This window comes from Lithobates pipiens, unplaced genomic scaffold (genome assembly GCF_037356315.1).
Source record: "Lithobates pipiens isolate NorthernLeopardFrog02 unplaced genomic scaffold, aLitPip1_a1.2 Scaffold_28, whole genome shotgun sequence".
Lineage (NCBI taxonomy): Eukaryota > Metazoa > Chordata > Amphibia > Anura > Ranidae > Lithobates > Lithobates pipiens.
Genome location: NW_027507789.1, coordinates 84,870,617 through 84,892,846, shown reverse-complemented (window position 1 = coordinate 84,892,846; position 22,230 = coordinate 84,870,617). Strand labels below are relative to the sequence as shown.

The 22,230-nt window shown below is 48.6% G+C and overlaps 1 protein-coding gene across 4 annotated transcripts in view; it reads left to right on the top strand.

The window, feature by feature from the left end:
- COASY (Coenzyme A synthase) overlaps nucleotides 1-22,230 on the top strand; it is a 639,852-nt gene that overhangs the window by 28,718 nt on the left and 588,904 nt on the right. The window contains exon 2 of one of the 4 annotated variants that reach the window (XM_077459444.1): nucleotides 15,169-15,316. The exons of 2 other annotated variants lie outside the window; for them this stretch is intronic. The gene's annotated coding sequence lies outside the window, so the exon portion shown is untranslated. Of the gene's footprint in view, nucleotides 1-12,223; nucleotides 12,360-15,168; nucleotides 15,317-22,230 lie in introns of all 4 variants that reach the window. One more of the 4 variants, XM_077459445.1, reaches the window with a different exon arrangement.

Here is a 22,230-nt window from a genome sequence, read left to right as displayed (position 1 = left end):
CATGGGAGTGGGAGAAAGAAAGAAAAGCATACACAGCTTATATGTAGGGTGACATGTTCAGTCTCGGCATTCTCTCTGGTCAATCCAGGTGGATGCCAATGCAGGGTCTTCAAAAAAGTGGGTTCGGCCCTCGTATTCCATGCGAAGCTTCGCAGGATACAGCATTGCGTATTTGAGGTGTAGAACCCGGAGGCATCGCTTAACATCCTGGAACCTGGATCGCTGCCGTTGTACCTCGCTGGAAAAGTCTGGAAATACTGCCACATGAGTATTGGTATGGGGGATATTACCCCTCTCTCTAGTCAGGTGGAGGATTTTGTCACGGTCTCTGAAGTTAAGAAATTTCGCAATCAGAATACGCGGTGGGGCCCCCTGGGGAGGGGGACGGGCTGGAATTCGATGAGCTCTCTCCACAGCGAACATCACTGAAAATGCCTCTCTTCCGAAGGTGGAGGTCAGGAGATTTTCAAGGAAACCCGCCGGATCGTTGCCCTCAGCTGTCTCAGGGAGGCCGATAAAGCAGAGATTACATCTTCGGAGACTATTTTCCATGTAGTCCTGTTTCGCGCAAAGCTGTTGCAGCTGACGGCGTAACTCATCGGTAGTGTGTTGCAGGGGGTGTATGATGTCTTCAGCTCTACTGATGCGGGTCTCCGTCTCCGCCACACGATTCCGGAGGGTAGAGAGATCTTGCCGGATGAGGGACACATCAATTTTGACCTCCTCGATTTTGGAGGTGAGCGTGCTGACATAGGGCTATAGCGTCCAGGACTTGGTTAGTGGCCAACGTAGAGTGGTCTGCGTCAGAGGGAGCACCAGCGCCATCCTTGGCCCGGCTTTCCTCTTCATGGCGGCGGTATCTGGCAAGCTTGTCAGCGGCCACATTAGACTTTTTCGGTGGGGACATGGTCCGGGGTGTTCCAAGATGGCCGTTATATATTAGGCCAGCTCCTCAATCTCCCCTCTCGTAACAATCGCAAAGTGCCGCAGGTAAGGTTATTAGATGGGGGCTTGGTGCCTACAAGGATCAGCGGCTGCAGCAGGGGAGAAACGGGCACAGGGCGGGCAGGTGGACGCAGAGTACTTGGCAAGGGACTGCAGTGGGTGTAGCAATATGGCCACTGCTCCAGGCCGGCCCCACAGGCTATCCAACCTGCTGCTGCAGGGTAGAGGGGGCACTTCACAGGTGGCAAGGGGCGATTTGGCGGCCACAGGCAGGCGGATATATAGATGGGAACTGTTAATGAGGCCTATAGAGGCTGCCACGGGTGGAGCAAGATGGCTGCCGGCTCAGGGACCAGGCCGGCGCCGCAGACTATCCCACCAGCCGCTATCAGTGTTACAGGCACCACATCCGCGGCCGAGGGCGATCCGGTAGCCGGGGGTGTTGTGGAGCGATTCCGGAGTGGCTCGGAGGGCTGAGGAGGCCTGAGAAAGCTGATGGCCGCAGCTCCGGCGACTAGGCCGAAGCCGCGGTCTGTCCTACAGGCAGCCCCCAGGGATAAAGCTTACCGGAGCGGCGCCGCGTGCCATCCAAAATGGGCAGATGGCTCCAGGGATAGAGCAAAGGGTAAGGCAGGGTTGTCCAGGTGGTATGCAGAGGAAGGATGGTGCAGGATGGTGAGAACAGGAGTATGGACGAGTGGAGCTCTCACTGCACCCCAGGCCACGCCCCCAGGGATTCATCTTTAGCAAATCTTAAATCCACAATGGCAGCTACAGTTGTGGCTAGGAACTTGGAGTGTTGGCTAGACCAACTTAAGAATCATGTGGTAGCAGGTACCTCTAGAAAATAGATTTTTGAGTTCTTCCTCACACTGCTTAAGGCCGCCAAATATATGGCAGATGCCTCTGCGGAATCTATCGGGATGGCTGCCAGGTTCTCCTCGCTTGTTAACTCGGAAGAGAAGCGCCCTCTGGCTAAAAATTTGGTCAAGGGATTCGGGTTCTAAAGTAAAACTGTGCGGGCCAGAACTGGAGACTGTCCTTGACAGGACTGCAGACAAAGCTTTCCCACAGAAAAAAAGTGGGGCAGCAGGGGAAATATTTTTCCTCCTTTTCTACAAACCGATAAGGAAAGACCAGACCAAGAAAAGACCCGGGAATCCTCGCAGAGGCAGGGTACTCCTCCTCCCTCCTTCTCCCTCCTCTTCTCCCTCTCCCTTCTTCCTTGAGCAAACCCCTAAACGATGACCATTTCCCAGTAGGTGGTTCAGGATTTCTTGACAAGAAATCCATTTGTTTTGTGTTTTGATCAAACTGGGTTATCATCTAGAATTCTCACAAAGCCCCCCAAATCAGTTTTACATCGCAAACCTGCCAAGGGATTGGGAGAAGGCTCTGGCCATGAAGTCTCTTCTACAAGAGCTGATGAAAAGATCAGCTACCTTTTGCACATGCGTGGTGGGGCCGCGCATTCTCGCCCCAGGGAGCCATTGGCGGATACCCCCGCTGACCGCCTCCCTTTTTCGTCAGCTGTTTGCCATTACGTGCATCAGCTGATTGGGGAGCGGTCGGCTTAAAAGCAGGTATTGACACACTCCTGCATTCAGCAGTGTATGCTGGATGTCGGAGCATGCGGCTTGAGCCTGCTTTTATACAAATACAAGGTAAAACTATTGATATCTCGAGCTATTCATACACTTGGTGGCACTCAGCTAATTTATGTTCAGGATTGACTAAACCCTCTGCTTTTTTATACTTAGTGTTTCATCCTGGGGGCTCCTTATGAGAGATCATGCGTACCTATATTGTCCTGTGAGTTAATTTTAATGTTTATTAAGGGGAAATAATAGCGTCTCCAGATTCATTTTGTGTGCTTTTACTAGAGGCATCTAATGAACACTCATGTTGGCCTTACGATAGACATATTTAATGAATACATTTTTAATATTTGAGTCTCAATTCTATTATATTGACTTGTGTGTGTGTGTGTGTGTGTGTGTGTGTGTGTGTGTGTGTGTGTGTGTGTGTATAAACCATTATTTTCTCAAATCACCTTTCAGGACAACCCCGGAGAGAGTGCAGCTCCACCTTCTTATCAGGAAACACATGCCCACTTTAAAAACACCTCCTCTTCCTCCATGGCTTCAGTTATTGTGTTTCCTCCATGGAGGAAGCATGTGCCTGAACCAGGGGGAAAGCTACACTCTCTGCAGGGGAGTAAGGCTTACCTTCGGTATTGGTTGTCTTTTTTCTTGGCCCCCAGCAGCATCTCCAGCGGGAGAGGACTCCTGGAGCTCCTGGTCCCGCCATCTCACGGGAGTAAGGACCCTCGGAGTGCCGGCGTTGGGTGCCCGGTGTCCGCTGGACCAGCGCAGGGAGGGCTCTGTCGCTGGCGGAGGTCGCTGCAGGCGTGGCTCTGTTATCGGCGTCGGGTCCCGGGCGGCGACAGCGTCGTTTACGGTGACGCGTGGGCAGGGATCATGGGGTGGGTCAGGTGACCGTGTGCTTCCGGCCGGCCCTGATGACGCGGCGGCCGGGAAAATTCAAAAAAATGGCAGAGCTGTTTGTGAATGCTGCCTTACTCAGTGATGGAGGAGTGTAAGCCAGCTATGGCGGAGACAGGCGCCCCAAGCACCGGTCCAGCCCAGGTATGTAAGGTGCAGTGGCACCCTCTGCTTCACTATTGGGCTATGTCTTTGTCTGTTTCCCCCCTCTTGGGGGGCCTGTCGCTGCAGGTCACAGATGACTTCGCTCTGACCTTTTGCAGCCTAGTCCTGGGGTCTCACTAGTGGTCTGTTTGGTGGGTCCCTGCACTGACTTGGTGTTAAGCAACTGGTAGTTGAGAGCTTTTAGTGAGTTAAGCCTGCATGTCGTTTCAGGAAAAATCACTAGGAAAAGCTAAACCAGGTCAGAGAAAATGTCCTTCTTGCAAGACCCCCCTCAGAGATTCGTGGCAGAAGGCAATGTGCAGAGTATCAGAGAGTTGGTGGAAGAGGAAACCCCAGCAGTATAAGGATTTGTTTTCTTCGGTTAAAGAGCTGATAAACTCCTTGAGTTCAGTCAGGTCCATCCTGATACAAAACCCTCCCGCACAGACCGAGCCTCAGAACTTGCCGCCCAGCCCAAGGGCGTCGTCGTCCAGACAGGTGGAGACCGAGAATTCTGGAGACGAAGGGGGTAGTACTCTCATCTCCTTCAGGGATTCTGAGGAGGAGGAAGAGGAAGAAGATAGCAGGGGCTCTAAGTACAAGCTATCACTAGAGGAGGTAGATGACATCCTTAAAGCAATCACACAACTCTAGAAATTCAAGAAGAAAAGGTACAGCTGTCAATTCATGACAAAATGTACCAGGGGTTGGACGAAACAAAACGGAGAGTTTTTCCAGTCCGCAGGGTCCTCTCAGATTCGGTGAGAAAAGAGTGGAAGGACCCAGAAAAAGCCCCTTTCTTCTCTAAAGCTCTCGAGAAGGTTTCCCTTTGAAGATAAAGACTCAGAGGTTTGGAACAAAAAACCCAGAGTCGATGCAGCTTTCTCGCAGGTATCCAGACAAACGGATCTAGCCTTTGAGGATATGGGGATCCTTAAAGACACAATGGACAAAAAAGCTGACTCCATCCTTAAGAAGGCTTGGGATGCTGCGTCAGTCAGTCTAAAGCAGCTACGGTAGTGGCCAGGAACCTGGAATGCTGGGTAGAGAAACTGAAGAGCCATATTGAAGCGGGGACACCCCGCAAGGATCTTCCTTTCCACTGATTCTGAATGCTGTCAAATATATGGCAGATGCATCAGCAGAATCGGTCAAACTGGCCGCCAGGTCCTCGGCTCTTGTAAATTCAGCCAGGAGAGCAGTTTGGCTGAAAACATGGTCTGGAAACACGGCCTCTAAGGTCAAACTGTGTGGTCTGCCCTTCTCAGGTGACTTGCTCTTCGGCCCTGATTTAGAGTCCGTGCTGGATAGGACGGTCGATAAAAAGAAGGCTTTTCCAGCTAAGAAAAAGCAGGTTACCAAAAAGAATTTTCGTGCTTTTCAGCAGTCCCATAAAAAAGACCAGGATCGCAAGAGCAGATGGGGTTCGCAGAAGGGCAAAGGCAGGGGTGGAGTCCTCTTTAGATCTCCCCCAGAGCAGACCCCCAAGAGTAAATGACAATCTCTCCCCAGTGGGGAGGAGACTGTCAGCTTTTCGCGAACAATGGGACAGGCTGTCTCCAAATCTGTTTGTGAAGAGCGTTGTCGATCAGGGGTACAGGCTGGAATTTTCAGAACCACCCCCGAGCAGGTTTTATGTGACAACATTGCCAAGGGATCAGGAGAAGGCCTCTGCAATGAAGCTTTTATTACAGGACCTGATACAGCAAGAGGTTCTAATTCAAGTCCCAGTAAACCAGCAGGGCAGGGGTTTTTACTCCCATATTTTTCTGGTGAAAAAACCCTCAGGGAAGTACCGTTTAATCCTGAATCTAAAAGTTCTGAATGGGTTTATTCGGTGCAAGCATTTCAGGATGGATACAATTTTTTTCCATCACAAAGTTGTTGACCCCAGAATGTTTCATGGCATCCCTTGATCTAAGGGATGCCTACCTTCATATACCCATTCATCAGGCTTCGCAGCAGTTCCTGCGCCTGGCATTGAATGTGGAAAGTTCGGTGTGGCACCTCCAATTCAGGGCTCTGCCATTTCGGACTCTCGTCCTCTCCCAGGGTCTTTACAAAGATTATGGCAGAGGCTCTGGAGCCCCTGAAGTTAAAGGGGATTTCAGTTGTCCCTGATCTGGACGACCTTTTGTTTTTTGCGGACTCCAGGGAGCAGGTCCTAGTCAATCTCCAGATGGCCCAGTCTCACCTCGAGGGCCTGGGGTGGCTTCTAAATCTAGAGAAGTCAAACCTGATCCCCCTCACAGGAAATGACGTTTCTGGAGTATACGTTAAACTCGACTCTCCAGAAAGTTTTCCTGCCGCTGGAAAAGCAGGAAAAGTTGCAGCTAGCTGTACAGCGGATACAGAGCAACCAGGCAGTCTCGATCAGGACGGCTATGGCAGTTCTGGGCCTGCTTACGGCAGCAATCCCGGCTGTTCAGTGGGCCAGGTTCCATTCCAGACCCCTTCAGAGGGAGGTTCTGTCAAGTTGGTCCTATCAGGATCCTTTGGAAAAGCAGTTAAGAATCTCGTCAAGGACGAAAAGGGCTTTTTGGTGGTGGAGAGACCAGGCAAACCTCTCAAGGGGTCTGGTGTGGACTTTTCCCTTGGACAAGCGACTAACAGACGCAAGTGCCTGGGGCTGGGGGGCCCACCTGGATGGTCAAACATCTCAGGGGGTCTGGTCCAAGCAGGAAGCTCAAAGATCATCCAACTGGAGGGAGTTAAAGGCGATCTTTCTGGGTTTGGTGGCCTTTCAGCAGAATTTGAGAGGTCACCATGTCCAGGTGTTGTCAGACAACACAACAGCGGTTACCTACATAATGAAACAAGGGGGAACCAGGAGCAGGAGCTTGATGGAGTTGGCCAATCTGTTGTTAGCCTGGGCAGAGCAGAGCCTCGCTATCGGCAGTGCATCTGAAGGGCTCTCCGAATTTGTTTGCGCACCTCCTAAGCAGGCGGAAATTGCTAGAAGCAGAATGGAGCCTGAATCAGTAGGTGTTCCTGATGATTTCCGAGGCTTGGGGGGTTCTACAGGTAGACCTTTTTGCCAGCCAGCAGAACTCAAAGGTGGACAAATTCTTTTCTCTTCACCGAGGAGATGCAGCAATAGGGCTGGATGCATTTGCTCACCCCTGGCACTACCAGCTGTGCTACGCCTTTCCCCCCTTTCCTCTAAGGCCTCATGCACACGAGACGCAGTTAAATGCGTGTTCAGATGCAGTTGGACAGTTTTTTTCAACTGCCCCTGAACTCATTCAATGTTATCCTATATGTCCATGCACACAGTCTCGTTTTTTTCCGTTTTTATGCAGTTGCGTTTAATCTCGTTTTTCCAGAAGCAAAAAAATGCGTTCAGAAGCAAAAATTTCCACGTTTCAGACGCAAAACGCGGCAAAACGCGGCAAAAGGCCGCTACCGCGTTTAGCCGCGTTTGCGTTTATATGCGTTTTTAAAGGTGACCTTTTTTTTTTTGCATTAAAAATCTCAAAAATGATTGCAAATGATGAAAAACCATTAGAAAAATATTTTAAACAATTGCAATTGCAAGTGGACAATCCACAACTTGTGGCAAGTGACGTGGCAAGTGGACAATCCACAACTTGTGGCAAGTGACATGGCAGGTGGCAAGTGATGTGGCAAGTGGACAATCCACAACTTGTGGCAAGTGACCTGGCAGGTGACGCGGTAAGTGACCTGGCAGGTGACGTGGCAAGTGGAAAATCAACAACTTGTGGCAGGTGACTGGCATGTGACGTGGCAAGTGGACAATCCATAACGTGTGGCAGGTGACTGGCATGTGACGTGGCAAGTGGACAATCCATAACTTGTGGCAGGGGACGTGGCAAGTGACGTGGCAAGTGGACAATCAACTTGTGGCAGGGGATGTGGCAAGTGATGTGGCAAGTGATGTAGCGAGTGGACAATCCACAACTTGTGTCAGGTGACGTGGCAAGTGGACAATCCACAACTTGTGGCAGGTGATGTGGCAAGTGGACAATCCACTTGTGGCAGGTGACGTGGCAAGTGGACAATCCATAACTTGTGGCAGGTGACGTGGCAAGTGACGTGGCAAGTGGACAATCCATAACTTGTGGCAGGTGACGTGGCAAGTGACGTGGCAAGTGGACAATCCACTTGTGGCAGGGGATGTGGCAAGTGACGTGGCGAGTGGACAATCCACAACTTGTGTCAGGTGACGTGGCAAGTGGACAATCCACAACTTGTGGCAGGTCATGTGGCAAGTGGACAATCCACTTGTGGCAGGTGACGTGGCAAGGGACGTGGCAAGTGGACAATCCACAACTTGTGGCAGGTCATGTGGCAAGTGGACAATCCACTTGTGGCAGGTGACGTGGCAAGGGACGTGGCAAGTGGACAATCCACAACTTGTGGCAGGTGACGTGGAAAGTGATGTGGCAAGTGGACAATCCACAACTTGTGGCAGGTGGCATGGCAGATGACGTGGAAAGTGGACAATCCACATCTTGTGGCAAGTGACGTGGCAGGTGATGTGGCAAGTGACGTGGCAAGTAGACAATCCACAACTTGTGGCAGGTGTTGTGGCAAGTGACGTGGCAGGTGATGTGGCAAGTGGACAATCCACAACTTGTGGCAGGTGATGTGGCAAATGACGTGGCAGGTGATGTGGACAATCCCCAACTTGTGGCAGGTGACGTGGCAAGTGGACAATCCACAAATTGTGGCAGGTGACGTGGCAAGTGGACAATCCACAACTTGTGGCAAGTGACGTGGCAGGTGACGTGGCAGGTGATGTGGCAAGTGACGTGGCAATTCTGACAATCCACAACTTGTGGCAGGTGCTGTGGCAAGTGACGTGGCAGGTGATGTGGCAAGTGACGTGGCAAGTGGACAATCCACAACTTGTGGCAGGTGATGTGGCTGGTGACGTGGCAAGTGGACAATCCACAGCTTGTGGCAAGTGGCATGGCAGATGACGTGGAAAGTGGACAATCCACATCTCGTGGCAAGTGACGTGGCAGGTGATGTGGCAAGTGACGTGGCAAGTGGACAATCCACAACTTGTGGCAGGTGACGTGGCAGGTGATGTGGCAAGTGACGTGGCAAGTGGACAATCCACAACTTGTGGCAGGTGACGTGGCAAGTGGACAATCCCCAACTTGTGGCAAGTGGACAATCCAAAACTTGTGGCAGATGACGTGGCAAGTGGACAATCCACAACTTGTGGCAGGTGCCGTGGCAAGTGACACTCTAAATACAAGTACACTGCAGCTCTCACAGCTGCTGCTACTCACTCTGGTCTCACAAAATTGCTGAAATAGTTAATAATACTGTTTTTTTGAGCTGGGGAGGGTCTATGATGTTAGCTTAACTAAACGCTTCTAGACGCAAACGCGGTAAAACGCCGCTAAATCGCGGTAAAAATCGCGGCAAAACGCGCGTTTCTAAACGCCGGTTTCAACATGTGTCCAGCAGCGTTTGCATCTGCGTCTCGTGTGCATGAAGCTTAATTCCACTAGTGCTGAGGAAATTCAGGGAAGAAGGGACAGACTTAATACTAGTCACTCCTTTTTGGCCAAAAAGGCCTTGGTTCGCGGGTCTTCGAAACCTAGCTTCGAAGCCCCCATGGAGGTTACCACCCAGAAAAGATTTGTTATCCCAGGGGACAGTAAATCATCCAGAGGTGGAACTTCTACAGCTAACCGCCTGGTTTCTGAGGAGGACCTCTTTAAAAGCCAAAGGGCTCTCAGATAAAGTAGTAAAGACCCTGCTATCTAGCAGGAAAGCAGTTACACAGGCAATTTACATGAAGGTCTGCAAGAAGTTCAACTCCTGGTGCAGTTCTAGAGAGCTCAAGGTCAAGAGCACAGTGTCCGTCTTGGAGTTTCTCCATGAAGGAATGGAGAAGGGTCTAGCAGCCAGCACCCTGAAGACTCAAGTGGCAGCCTTATCAGTTTTCTTTGAAAAGACTTTATCTAAAGAGACTTTAATTTCTAGATTTTTTTTTTTTTTTTTTTTTTTTTTTTTTTAGGGCTCTCGCTCGAAATAGACCAGTAGCCCTTAAAGACTTTCCCAGTTGGGATTTGTCAACAGTTTTGCAGGGTCTCTCGGGAGCACCGTTTGAACCCTAAAGCCGTGTACACACGGGCGGACTGTCTGGCCTACTTAGTCCGCCGAAACACATTTCAACGGACAGTCCGCTCGTGTGTGGGCTTCAGCGGACTTTTTCAGCGTGCACTCTGGCGGACTAAGTATTTCGGAATTTCCGTAATACTGTCCGTCGGACTCGCATTTCGGCGGACAATCCGCCCGTGTGTGTGCCAGTCCGCCGTACTTTTGAAATGAGCGGACTTTTCCCGCCCGGAGAAAAGTCCGCTCATTTCCAGCGCGTCTCCAGGTAGGTGGGGCCCGCGAAGGAGACGTCGCTGGCCCCGCCGCCTGGTATGGACTTAAAGGGGAACCCCAACGCCGAAAAAAATCGGCGTGGGGGTCCCCCCCCCCCCCAAGTCCACAACAGACCCTTGTCCGAGCACGCTACCCGGCCGGCCAGGAAAGGGGGGCAAGCGAGCGCCCCCCCTCCTGAGCCGTACCAGGCCGCGTGCCCTCAACATGGGGGGGTGCCTTGGGGAAGGGGGGGCCGCGTGGCCCCCCCACCCCAAAGCATCTTGTCCCCATGTTGATGAGGACAAGGGCCTCTTCCCGACAACCCTGGCCGTTGGTTGTCGGGGTCTGCGGGCGGGGGGCTTATCGGAATCTGGGAGCCCCCTTTAAGGGGGCCCCCGGATACTGGCCCCCCACCCTATGTGAATGAGTATGGGGTACAATGTACCCCTACCCATTCACCTGTAAAATAAAAGTACCAAAAAAAAACACAACACACGAGATAAAATACTTTATTGCACAGCTCCGGGGGTCTTCCGTCTTCGGGGGTCTTCTCGCCCGACTCCTCCACTATCTTCTTGTAGCTCTTGTCCCCATGTTGAAGAAGAAGAAGAAGAAGAAACCCCCGAAGTCGGGAGAAGAGGCCGGCGGCGAGGAAGAAAGCCGGACTCCTCCGCTAGCAAAAGAGCTACAAGAAGATAGCGGAGGAGTCCGGCGAGAAGACCCCCTGGAGCTGTGCAATAAAGTATTTTATCTCGTGTGTTGTGTTTTTTTTGGTACTTTTATTTTACAGGTGAATGGGTAGGGGTACATTGTACCCCATACTCATTCACATAGGGTGGGGGGCCGGTATCCGGGGGCTCCCAGATTCCGATAAGCCCCCAGCCCGCAGACCCCGACAACCAACGGCCAGGGTTGTCGGGAAGAGGCCCTTGTCCTCATCAACATGGGGACAAGGTGCTTTGGGGTGGGGGGCCGCGCGGCCCCCCCTTCCCCAAGGCACCCCCCCATGTTGAGGGCACGCGGCCTGGTACGGCTCAGGAGGGGGGGGCGCTCGTTCGCCCCCCTTTCCTGGCCGGCCGGGTAGCGTGCTCGGACAAGGGTCTGTTGTGGACTTGGGGGGGGACCCCCACGCCGATTTTTTTTTTTTTTTTTTTTTCGGCGTTGGGGTTCCCCTTTAAGTCCATACCAGGTGGCGGGGCCAGCGACGTCTCCTAAACGGGCCCCGCCTACCTGGAGACGCGCTCGAAATGAGCGGACTTTCCTCCGCGTGTGTGGGCGAGTCCGTTCATTTCAAAAGTAGGGCGGATAGTATGGCGGACTTAGTACGCCGTATTAGTCCGCTCAAAAAGTGGTGTGTGTGTGTGTGGTCAAGTCCGTTCATTCGAAAGTATGACGGACTGTCCGTCGGATTGTCTGACAGACTAAGTTGGCCAGACAGTCCGCCCCGTGTGTACGCGGCTTTACAAGAAGCTTCTTTACAGAAGGTGGTTTTAAAAACCAATCTTTTTGGTGGCCATCACCTCGGCCAGGAGGGTCAGCGAGCTCCAAGCTCTAGCTATTACAGAACCCGAGTTTATCCGGACAGAGTAGTACTGAGGACGGATCCAGCATTCCTACCGAAAGTATCCTCAGCTTTTCATCGATCGCAGGAAATAGTGTTACCTACATTCTCTGCAACCCCAGCTAATGCAGGAGAGGAAGTTTTCCACACATTGGATGTGAGAAGATGCTTATTGCACTTTGTGAAGATGACTAAAGACTTTAGAAGATCAAACGCCCTTTTTGTGATTTTTTTTTTTTTTGTTCTGGGTCACGCAAGGGGGAGAAAACTTCTAAGAGTATGCTGGGTAGGTGGCTTAAGCTGGCTATAACAGAAGCTTATAAAGCGAAAGGAGAAATGCCTCCCTCAGGTATTGCCGCGCACTCTACTAGATCCACGGCAGTTTCCTGGGCTGAAAGGGCCGGTGCAACGCCTGAACAAATCTGCAAGGCTGCCACTTGGTCCAGTTATTCGACATTTCTCCGGCACTACCGCTTAGATCTACTGTCTTCGGCAGGAAGGTACTGCAGGCAGTAGTCCCGCCCTAGGGTAAGTTTCTCGGTTATCCTCTCCGGGGTTGTCCTGAAAGGCGATTTGAGAAAAATTGAGTTAGACTTACTGGTGACGGTATTTCTAAGAGCCTTTCAGGACAACCGTTACTTCCCTCCCTAGGTTATGCTTAGTAAATGTATTAAGTTCTACCATGGTGTTGTGCTTTCTGTGCTTTGTTTTCCAGTGTCAGAAGGCCACAATAACTGAAGCCATGGGGGAAGAGGAGGTGTTTTTAAAGTGGGCATGTGTTTCCTGATAAGAAGGTGGAGCTACACTCTCTCCGGGGTTGTCCTGAAAGGCTCTTAGAAATACCGTCACCGGTAAGTCTAACTCAGTTTTTTTGGTTTTGCTACTTAATAAATTGGGATACTCCCTCCTCCTCCTTCCTCTTCCCTCCTTCCTCCTCCCTCCTCTTCCCTCCTCCCTCCTCTTCCCTCCTTCCTCCTCCCTCCTCCCTCCTCTTCCTTCCCTCCTTCCTCCTCCCTCCTCTTCCCTCCTTCCTCCTCCCTCCTCTTCCCTCCTTCCCTCTTCCCTCCTCTTCCCTCTTCCCTCCTCCCTCCTCCTCTTGTATTATCCTTTCTACATTTAAATATACAATAAAATCTAGCTTCTTAATGAGGGTTCTGCCTCTACAATTTTAAATACTCTATTATATTTTTATAGGGATCTCCTCAATAGGCTTCAGTATGTTCACAGGTTCGGCCTGGCATTCAGGGCATGAGAGCCAAGTCGGTTTACCCCCTAGTTGAAGACCCCAACTTGCAGTCTCTCTATTACATATTTTCTTCACCTCGCCTACCTTGAGTTTTAAAATCCCACTGGCATACTCGTCGCATGCGTTTTTTCTATAATTTTTAATGTTGATGAATGAAACTCTGAAAATCTTTTCACCATTATGTAAGTAAACTAAAATCCATCATGTAAAAAATATATATATGTGGATAAATGTTTTATGTAAAGTCTATTGATTATATATTATATACCTTAGATGAATTCCTCCTTTTTTCTGCATCCTTAACCACTTGGGATCCGCGCTATTGCCAAATGACGGCATTAGCGCGGACCTACTTTTCCGGGACGACGTCTATTGACGTCGTCCCGTGCACGAGCGGCCTGCGCGCCCCCTGAGGGGCGCGCGCGGCGCGCTCTGTGATCGGCGAGTCCATGAGACTCGCCTGATCACCGATCCGTGCAAGGGGTCGATCCCGACCCCTTATCACGTGATCAGCTGTCAGCCAATGACAGCTGATCATGTGATAGAACGGAGCCGGTAATCGGCTATTATTCCTCCTCGTGCTGACAGCGCGAGGAGAAAAAAAAAGCCGATCACCGGCGGCCGTGATCGGGACATCAGTCCCGATCACCGGCCAGCAATACAAGCGACCACCTGCCCCCTGCAGTGCCATCCTGAATAAAAGTGCCCACAGTGCCACCCACAGTGCCCACAATCTGCCTCAAAGGTGCTGCACCCCAGTGCCGCCCATCAGTGCCACTTATCTGTGCCTATTAGTGCCGCCTAATCAGCGCACTTCAATGAAGGAGAAAAATTACCCGTTTGCAAAATTTTATAACAAACTATTAAAACATGATTTTTTATTTTTTTTTTGCATCTTTTTTTGTTTAGCAAAAAATAAAACTCCGAGCTGTAACTAAATACCACCAAAAGAAAGCTCTATTTGTGGGAAAAAAATGATAAAAATTTCATTTGGGTACAGTGTTGTATGACTGCGCAATTGTCATTCAAAGTGCATTAGCGCTGAAAGCTGAAAATTGGTCTGGGACTGAGGGGGGTTTAAGTGCCCAGTAAGCAAGTGGTTAAAGAAGGAATCCTGAAACGCGTTGGGTGTAAGGAGGTTCCATCATACGTGGTCTACATGGTGATATTATTTGACTGTGCCTAATCATTGTTTCATGTTTAATTTTTATCATGTTAATTTTGAATAAATACTTTATTTTCATACTTTTTTGACATTGTCCAATATACGTTGCCTAAAAAGTCCACTTGGGGGAAAAATCTTTTCTTCTCACTTTGTAATTCTGGATGTGGCACACTAAACAGCACCAAACAGGCCCCCCCCCCTTCCCCAAAGCACCTCCCATGTTGAGGGCATGCAGCCTGGTATGGCTCAGGAGGGGGGGTGCTCGCTCGTCCCCACCCCCTTTCCTGACTGGCCGGGCTGCGTGCTCGGATAAGGGTCTGATATGGACTTGGAGGGGGGGGCTTCCCCTTTAAGTCCATACCAGGTGATGGGGCCAGCGAGGTGTCAATCTCCCTCGCTAGTCCTGTCTACCTGGAGCCGCGTTCAAAATGAACGGACTTTCCTCCGTGTGTGGGCAAGTCCGTTCATTTCAAAAGTCCGGCATACTCCTGCCATAGTCCGGCGGTTTGTCCACCGCGCCTAGTCGCCGAAAAAGTCCGGTCGTGTGTGGGCAAGTCCGCTGGTTCGGAAAGTCTGGCGGACCTCTGCTTCAAAGTCCGGCAGTTTGTCCGCTGGACAGTTCGATCGTGTGTACGCATCATTAGTGGCAGTAACTCCTGCCTGTAGAATCTGTAAGTTACAAGCTCGATTAATTAAAGAGCCCTTTTATGAGATGTCTACTGGATAGGGTAGTCTTAAGGACAGATCCAGCCTTCCTGCCGAAAGTGACTTCAGTCTTTCATCGTACACAGATCATTCTCCCTACATTTTGCCATTTACCTTCGGGGGCCAGGTGAAGAAGCCTTCCATACTCATGATGTCAGGAGGTGTCTTCTCAATTATCTGGAGATGACAAAGGAATTTAGAAAAAGGTTCCCTTCACTTTGTTTTAATGGAAGGTACTCACGAAGGATGTAAAGCTTCCAAAAGCGCCCTCAGAAGGTGGTTAAAACCAGCCATTAAAGAGGCCTACACTTCTTGGGTATGGAACCTCCAGAAGGGATCTTGCCTCATTTGACTCGAGCAGTTGCAGCATCATGGGCAGAAGGAGTCGGGGCATCTCCTGAGCAAATTTGCAAGGCTGCCACATGGTGCTGTTTCTCGACCTTTATAAGGCACTACCATTTGAATCTGCTATGAGCCTTAGATCAATCCTTTTGGTAGGAAGGCTTTACAGGCAGTAGTAAGTTTCTCGGTTATCCTCTCCAAGGTGCTGTCCTGAAAGGCGAAGGGAGAAAAACGGCATGGTGGAAGCAGCTGCTTTTAAAAGGGTTGTCACACAGTGTTTCCTGGGAAGAGGTGGAGCTACACTCTCTCCAAGGTACTGTCCGAAAAGGCTCGTTGAAATACCGTCACAGGTAAGTCTATAAGGTTTTTATATACATTTAATTTAAATGTGTTGGTGAAATCGCCTCATACAGCGCTGGAGTCGCTGATTTACGTATTGAGAGCAGATGCTGTTGCTGTCAAATTAAATCAATGCTGCAGCTAAATGGCGTACCTGATAAGTAAATGGTTAAAAATAAAGTAAAATTACAGTATAAAAGACATACCATACCGGCAAAGTAAATACAATAAAACCTAGTAAAAAATTTTTAACGTAATCTGTGCCTAAAAAAAATAAATAAATAAAAATCTGTGTCATGGGGGCAATCCGCCTCTAATGTTAGGAGCAGATTGCTCTTCCACCCCTGCCTCCATGCTTCGGCATATATGCCTCCCCCCCCCCCCCTTTTATTTTTATTTTATTTTTTTTTTTAAATTCTCCTACATCGATGGAGTCATGGCTTTATGTATCGTGGGAGCAAACGCTGTTGTCAATAAACCCGTGCTGCAGCTGAATGGTGTACCTGCTAAGCAAATGATGGTAAACAAAGTAAAAGCGTATAACCACAAGACCTACCATGCCTACAAAGCAAATACAATAAAGCATTATAGTTCTAAAATACAGAAACAAATATAGAGTGAACAATAGAGGGCGAACATAAGAGAGAACAATAGAGAAGAAAATTGGAACCCACAATTCTACCTTTTTTCTTTTTTCTTTCTTTTTTTTTTGCACTTTTATATATAAACTGTAAAGGTTCCAGATTAGGGTCTCTCAAAATGTGATGGCCATCTTGTCTTTTGAGACCCTGTGTAAGTGTGCCCTAGGACTGTGTAGTGCTGTACCCTATGCTAATATTCCACTTGTGTGTGGTAGCGTTTGAAACAGTCACCGATGCAGAGACCAGGTTGGTCAGGACAGGAGGGACAATAAAAGCGTGTCATGCATAATCTTTTGGGTGTTCTGTGGGCAGGGGTACCAAGGAGGACATATGGAAAATGCCTCTCATGCAGCCGGCTCACTGCATTTGCATTGGAAAGGTGGGCCATAGTGTTGTCTGGAAACAGAAGTGCTGTGACAATCTCTTCCTGGACTTTTAGGAAGGATCCAGTTTTCCCTGATGCTTTGTATAGCACAAAAGCATTCAGTAGAGCCAATTGGGAAAAAATATACAAAGGTTTTTTTGCTTTTTACATTTTTTTTTTTTTTATTCCAGTGTCTGTCCTTATGGCCAATTGGGTATGGCGCCAACAACTGGTCGTTGAGGTCCACCCCTCCAATGTTAAGGTGGCATTTGTGGACACAGGGGGGTTTCTCCACAACACCAGTTGCCATAGGAATTTGGACTGTCGTATTTGCGTGAAGGGAGGACAGAACGAAAACCTTCCATGAATCCCTCCACTTCACTGCTAACAAATTATTACATTTCAAGCAGGCTCTTTCCCCCATCTAAGTTGGCACTCCACAAACCATTGGGGGAAGCCGTGGTGATTAGCTCACACATTGCCACATGCGTCAATTCCACAATCAAAAAGGTGACTAAAGGGACACACTTCTGTAAAAATTGTCCACGTAGAAGTGGTACCCCTTTCCAAATAAGGGTGACATCTTGTCCCACACAATCTTACCAGCACTCTCTATTTAGTCTGGGCAGTTCTCCGGCTCCACGTGACTATCTCTTCCCTCATAAACCATAACTATATGTATAGCCTGTTGCTGTGTCATAGAGCCTATATATCTTGACCACATAGCTGCCATGCTTGCTGGGAAGTTACTGTTTCATAGACAAGTTGCCAGGAAACATAATCAGGCACTCGTCAACGCGGACAACTTGATGGAGTAAACAAGGCTGCAAACTGCTGGTTGAAGTGGTTTACGAGGGCCCGAATTTTGTGGAGCTGATCGTATTCAGGGTCACCCCGAGGACAACATAGTTCATTGTCATTGAAATGCATCAACCGCAATATCTGCTTGTATCGTGTCCTGGTCATGGAGGCAGAGAACACGGGCATATGGTGAATTGGGTCATTGGACCAATATGACCGCAACTCGCTTTTTAGTTATGCCCATGAGGAGAAATGGGGCCATGAAGGTCTTAAATTCGGAAAACATAATAGGTTTCCAATCTCTGGCAAGGGTCAACTGGGGATTAGAGGCAATGAATTGACTAGCATACAAATTGCTTTGGTTCCCAATAGATCTTTGGAGATCTCTGGTGAAAAACACAGAATAAAAATCAGGTGAGGTAAAATCAACTGTTTCCACCTGAATTCTGGGTTGGCCAGTGAATGGGAGATGTACCAAGTGCATTGATATTGCACTTGGGTGGGCTGGGCGGAGGGGCTAGCGGGCATCTGGGCTGATCCTGCTAACAATGCATTTTTGGGAACCCTAAACTACTAGGGACACTAGTATAGATCTGATCAGATATTGATCTGTTCATACACTATACTACTAATGGAGGTGTATGGTGCGTGCGTGTTGGTGCTACTGGCATTAATCTGACGCTGCCTGGGGAGACACAGACCCTGAGTGACGCTAAAACCTGGATGATCAGGGGGGTTAAACCTTTTTATTTAGATAATATACGGCGGGTGCCCTGATGCTTTAAAAAAAAACTAGCTAACGAGCGTCACCCCTGACACTAATACGATGATCAATGGTGACGGGGTGATCAAGGGGTTAAACCTTTGTTAGGTCTTAGGTTTATTAGGACCCCCCCCCCACAACACTGATTGTCACAAATGACAGCAGTACTGTGATCAAAAAAAAACACTGCACTGGGTGACAAAGTGGCAGGGAGTGAAGGGATTAACTGGGGGGGGGGGGAGCGATTGTGGGGTGACAAGTGTGCCTATGTGTAGTGTTGGTGCAACTTACTTGGATGTCTTCCCTCCTCTCTCTAGAATGGAAAAGCGTTCCACGAGGGGAGATGACATCACTTCCCATGCCTGTGTTTACACTTACATAGGCATGAGAGGCTTTCATTCGGCCAGAAATCATTGGCCTGGGCCTGGAGACCGATCGGTTCTGAAGCGAGTCTGATCGTCGTGGTCGCCTAGGGGGCACGCGTGCCCAATGTACAGCTACGACGCTTCGCCAAGCCAGCCTGCCGCAGTATGACTGCGGCAGCTCGCCTGGAACTGGCTAATACTACAATTTTGTAAAAAGGGGGGGGGAACCTTATTTTCAATTGTGGGAAAAACCTATATGGGGGAGGCCTCACCCCGCAAGGATCTTGGAAAAGGGTGCAGGTATCTGGTCTAAGAGAGACATCAGAAGACCTCAGCAAACAAACGTGAAGTGGGCTGCCCATTCTTAAAACGGCAGAATCACTGTTTCCGCGACTAGCATCCTCATCGAGTGGAGCAAAATGGCGGAAGCACAACTTCCCATAAGCTGGATGGCAGAACCCAAGGTATGACTTTTGGGTGCACTAAGTTGGAGGCACTTCCGGTATCTGAATGTCGCGAGGAGCGTCATGGGAAGCCTCAGAAATGGGCTCACCCACCCAGCACTTAAATAGCGCTAGAAAGTAGAGGACAGTGCGCAACCTGTGAGGACACAAGTGCACCAGCGTGAATATGTCAGGTGATGACGGGCTCTCCTAGAGACCAGCCATGTGTCCTAAGGTGAGGGCAGGTAGGTATGTGTCTGCACTCCTAAAAAGAGTGCACACAATGACAACCTGTAATTGTTTCAGCCCCCATGAGCCGCAATACTACTCCCAGAGCAAGGCGACGCATCGGCAACATGGCTTAAGCTCTGAGAGGTCAGCTACACACTCTAAAGCCCGCCAGCAAAGCCAGCACAGGGTGGAATACACACATCAGGAAGGAGAATCTAGAGATGATCTCTGTGTAGGGTGTGGGCTATGTAAAGCTTGCCTACTAGAAGCAGCAACGGATAAAGAGGAACGACCGCAACTAGTCGGCCTGACTGTGGCCCAGAGACCAAGAGATCCATCCCCAGGGTCCAGTTCTGGAGAGGAATCCCGGCAGGGGTTACAGCACCATAGGTTTCAGATATTTCTCAGTACAGACTCTAGTAAAGGTGGTTAGAGATGCACTAGCGTGGGAGGAAGAAGTTGAAGAAAACAAGCATCTTATTTCCTCTTTTATAGAAGGGGTGAAAGACATATAAATAAAGAGTGGGAGAAGGCGGACAGGAAGGTGTCACTAGTCAATAGATTTAATTGTATGTACCCATTCAAAACGGAGGATATGCACTCCCTGGAAACACCCCCGCCTCGTGCATGTGGCAGTTATGAGGCTCGCCCGCCATGTAACCCCATGGACGTGCAGAAGACCAGTCTTGGCACTTGCATCTCTGGCCAAAGCCATTATGTCATGAGCAGAGAGCATAGAAGCAGATATGCAATCAGGTGCAGATATGACCACATGCCTGAAACTACTAACCAACATTAAACTTTCGGGTGACTTTGTCAGTGAAGCAGCAATTGATTCCATATGCTGCTCAGCTAGGGCCATGCAGTCATCATAAGAGCGCTGTGGCTGAAGCTGTGGACAGCGGATATCTCATCAAAAGTGAACTGGTGTCGTATTCTGTTTGACAGAACTGCCCTATTTGGCAATGAGGTGGAGTCAGCGATTTCAAAAGTCACTGGACTGGCAAGTCGGGTATGCTCCTGCAATATGTGCAACAAAAACAGACGCTTCCAGGGAAGGAAGCAGTATCCAAATAAAGTAAGAGAATTTAGACCTTTTAGACCTCTGAGTATAAAAAAGGTGGAAGAACTCCTCAAACTACAGTGGCACGAATGCCGAAGACAGGATCGACTTCGGAACAGCAGAAACCCTTTTGACTGTTTCTCAGTCCAGATGGGGGCAGTAGGTGCCAGGTTGCACAGATACGCTCGTGTCTGGACGGGGCGAATCAAAGAACCCTGGGTAACAGATGTGGTCCTGTCAGGGCACCGTTGGAAATTCCAATCCCTTTCAAAAATTCCCTGCTTCTCTCGCACACAATTACCATGCAACCAACAGAAAGCTTGGGTAATATTTTGAGTATATCCAAATGCTACTACAGAAGGGTGTGATAGAATCAGTACCAATACAAGAACAAATGCAAGGTTTCTATTCGCCACTTTTCTTTGGTCAGAGAAAGACGGGAGACTTAAGGCCAAATTCGAAAAGACCTCTGTTTGGTGGGATTATAAGGGCAACAATAAAAAGAGGGAATTATAAAATATATAAATTTATTTGACATCAATACAAGTGGTACATCACAGAAAAGAAAAAAGACAAACCATATATGTTCTAGATGACATCTAAAAACAATATTTGGTGAAAAAATGATACTGTCCGCTTGTTGCTTCCAGGACCTCCAGAAGGCTGGTGTAACAGAATAAGTGGGTCAGCCAACGCGTTTCGATATTTTAAACCAATATCTTCTTCGGGGATGAAATATTGTAACATTCTCTATAATAGCGTAAACAAAATACATTACATTTTATATCAAAGCATTACTAATCAAATCTACAGTTTGTCTTCAAAAATACAATAACTTACTGAACACCATTGATTCACTGGGACATAGGCATTTCCCCCTGTGGCCGAAGAGAGAAAATCTCCACCTTGTTCAAACAAGTCCCTCTGACATCTCATACAGGGAGACTGGATATCACCATCCTCAAATGGCATTTGAAAAAGAAATATATGAGACTACACATGGGACACTACAAGGGGAAAAATGGAGATAAGAAACTGGAGTGACCCCCCCCCCCCCCCCCCCACATCTTCAAAATCTAAAAGTCCCCCTTTAGACAAAACTAGATAATCTTACCCTATCACAAGAAGATAAGAAGCTAGATGATGCGCTTCAAGTTTCAGCTGTTCTGCTCTGTATATACAGTGCCTTGCGAAAGTTTTCGGCCCCCTTGAACTTTTCAACCTTTTGCCACATTTCAGGCTTCAAACAAAGATATAACATTTTTATTTTTTGTGAAGAATCACCAACAAGTGGGACACAATTGTGAAGTGGAACGAAATCTATTGGATTTTTGAAACTTTTTTAACTAATAAAAAAATGAAAAGTGGGGCGTGCAAAATTATTCGGCCCCCTTGCGTTAATACTTTGTAGAGCCACCTTTTGCTGCGATTACAGCTGCAAGTCGCTTGGGGTATGTCTCTATCAGTTTTGCACATCGAGGGACTAAAATTCTTGCCCATTCTTCCTTGCAAAACAGCTCGAGCTCAGTGAGGTTGGATGGAGAGCGTTTGTGAACAGCAGTTTTCAGCTCTTTCCACAGATTCTCGATTGGATTCAGGTCTGGACTTTGACTTGGCCATTCTAACACCTGGATACGTTTATTTGTGAACCATTCATTTGTAGATTTTGCTGTATGTTTGGGATCATTGTCTCTGATCAGTCTTCTTGTCTGAGCTGAAAGTTTAGAGGGACGATACTCCTTCCATTTCAAAATGATGGCTTGCACAGTGCTCCTTCGGATGTTTAAAGCTTGGGAAATCTTTTTGTATCCAAATCCGGTTTTAAACTTCTCCACAACAGTATTACGGATCTGCCTGGTGTGTTCCTTGGTCTTCATGATGCTCTCTGCGCTTTCAACAGAACCCTGAGACTATCACAGAGCAGGTGCATTTATACAGAGACTTGATTACACACAGGTGGATTCTATTTATCACCATCAGTCATTTAGGACAACATTGGATCATTCAGAGATCCTCGCTGAACTTCTGGAGTGAGTTTGTTGCACTGAAAGTAAAGGGGCCGAATAATTTTGCACGCACCACTTTTCAGTTTTTTATTTGCTAAAAAAGTTTAAAATATCCAATAGATTTCGTTCCACTTCACAATTGTGTCCCACTTGTTGGTGATTCTTCACAAAAAATAAAAATTTTATATCTTTGTTTGAAGCCTGAAATGTGGCAAAAGGTTGAAAAGTTCAAGGGGGCCGAATACTTT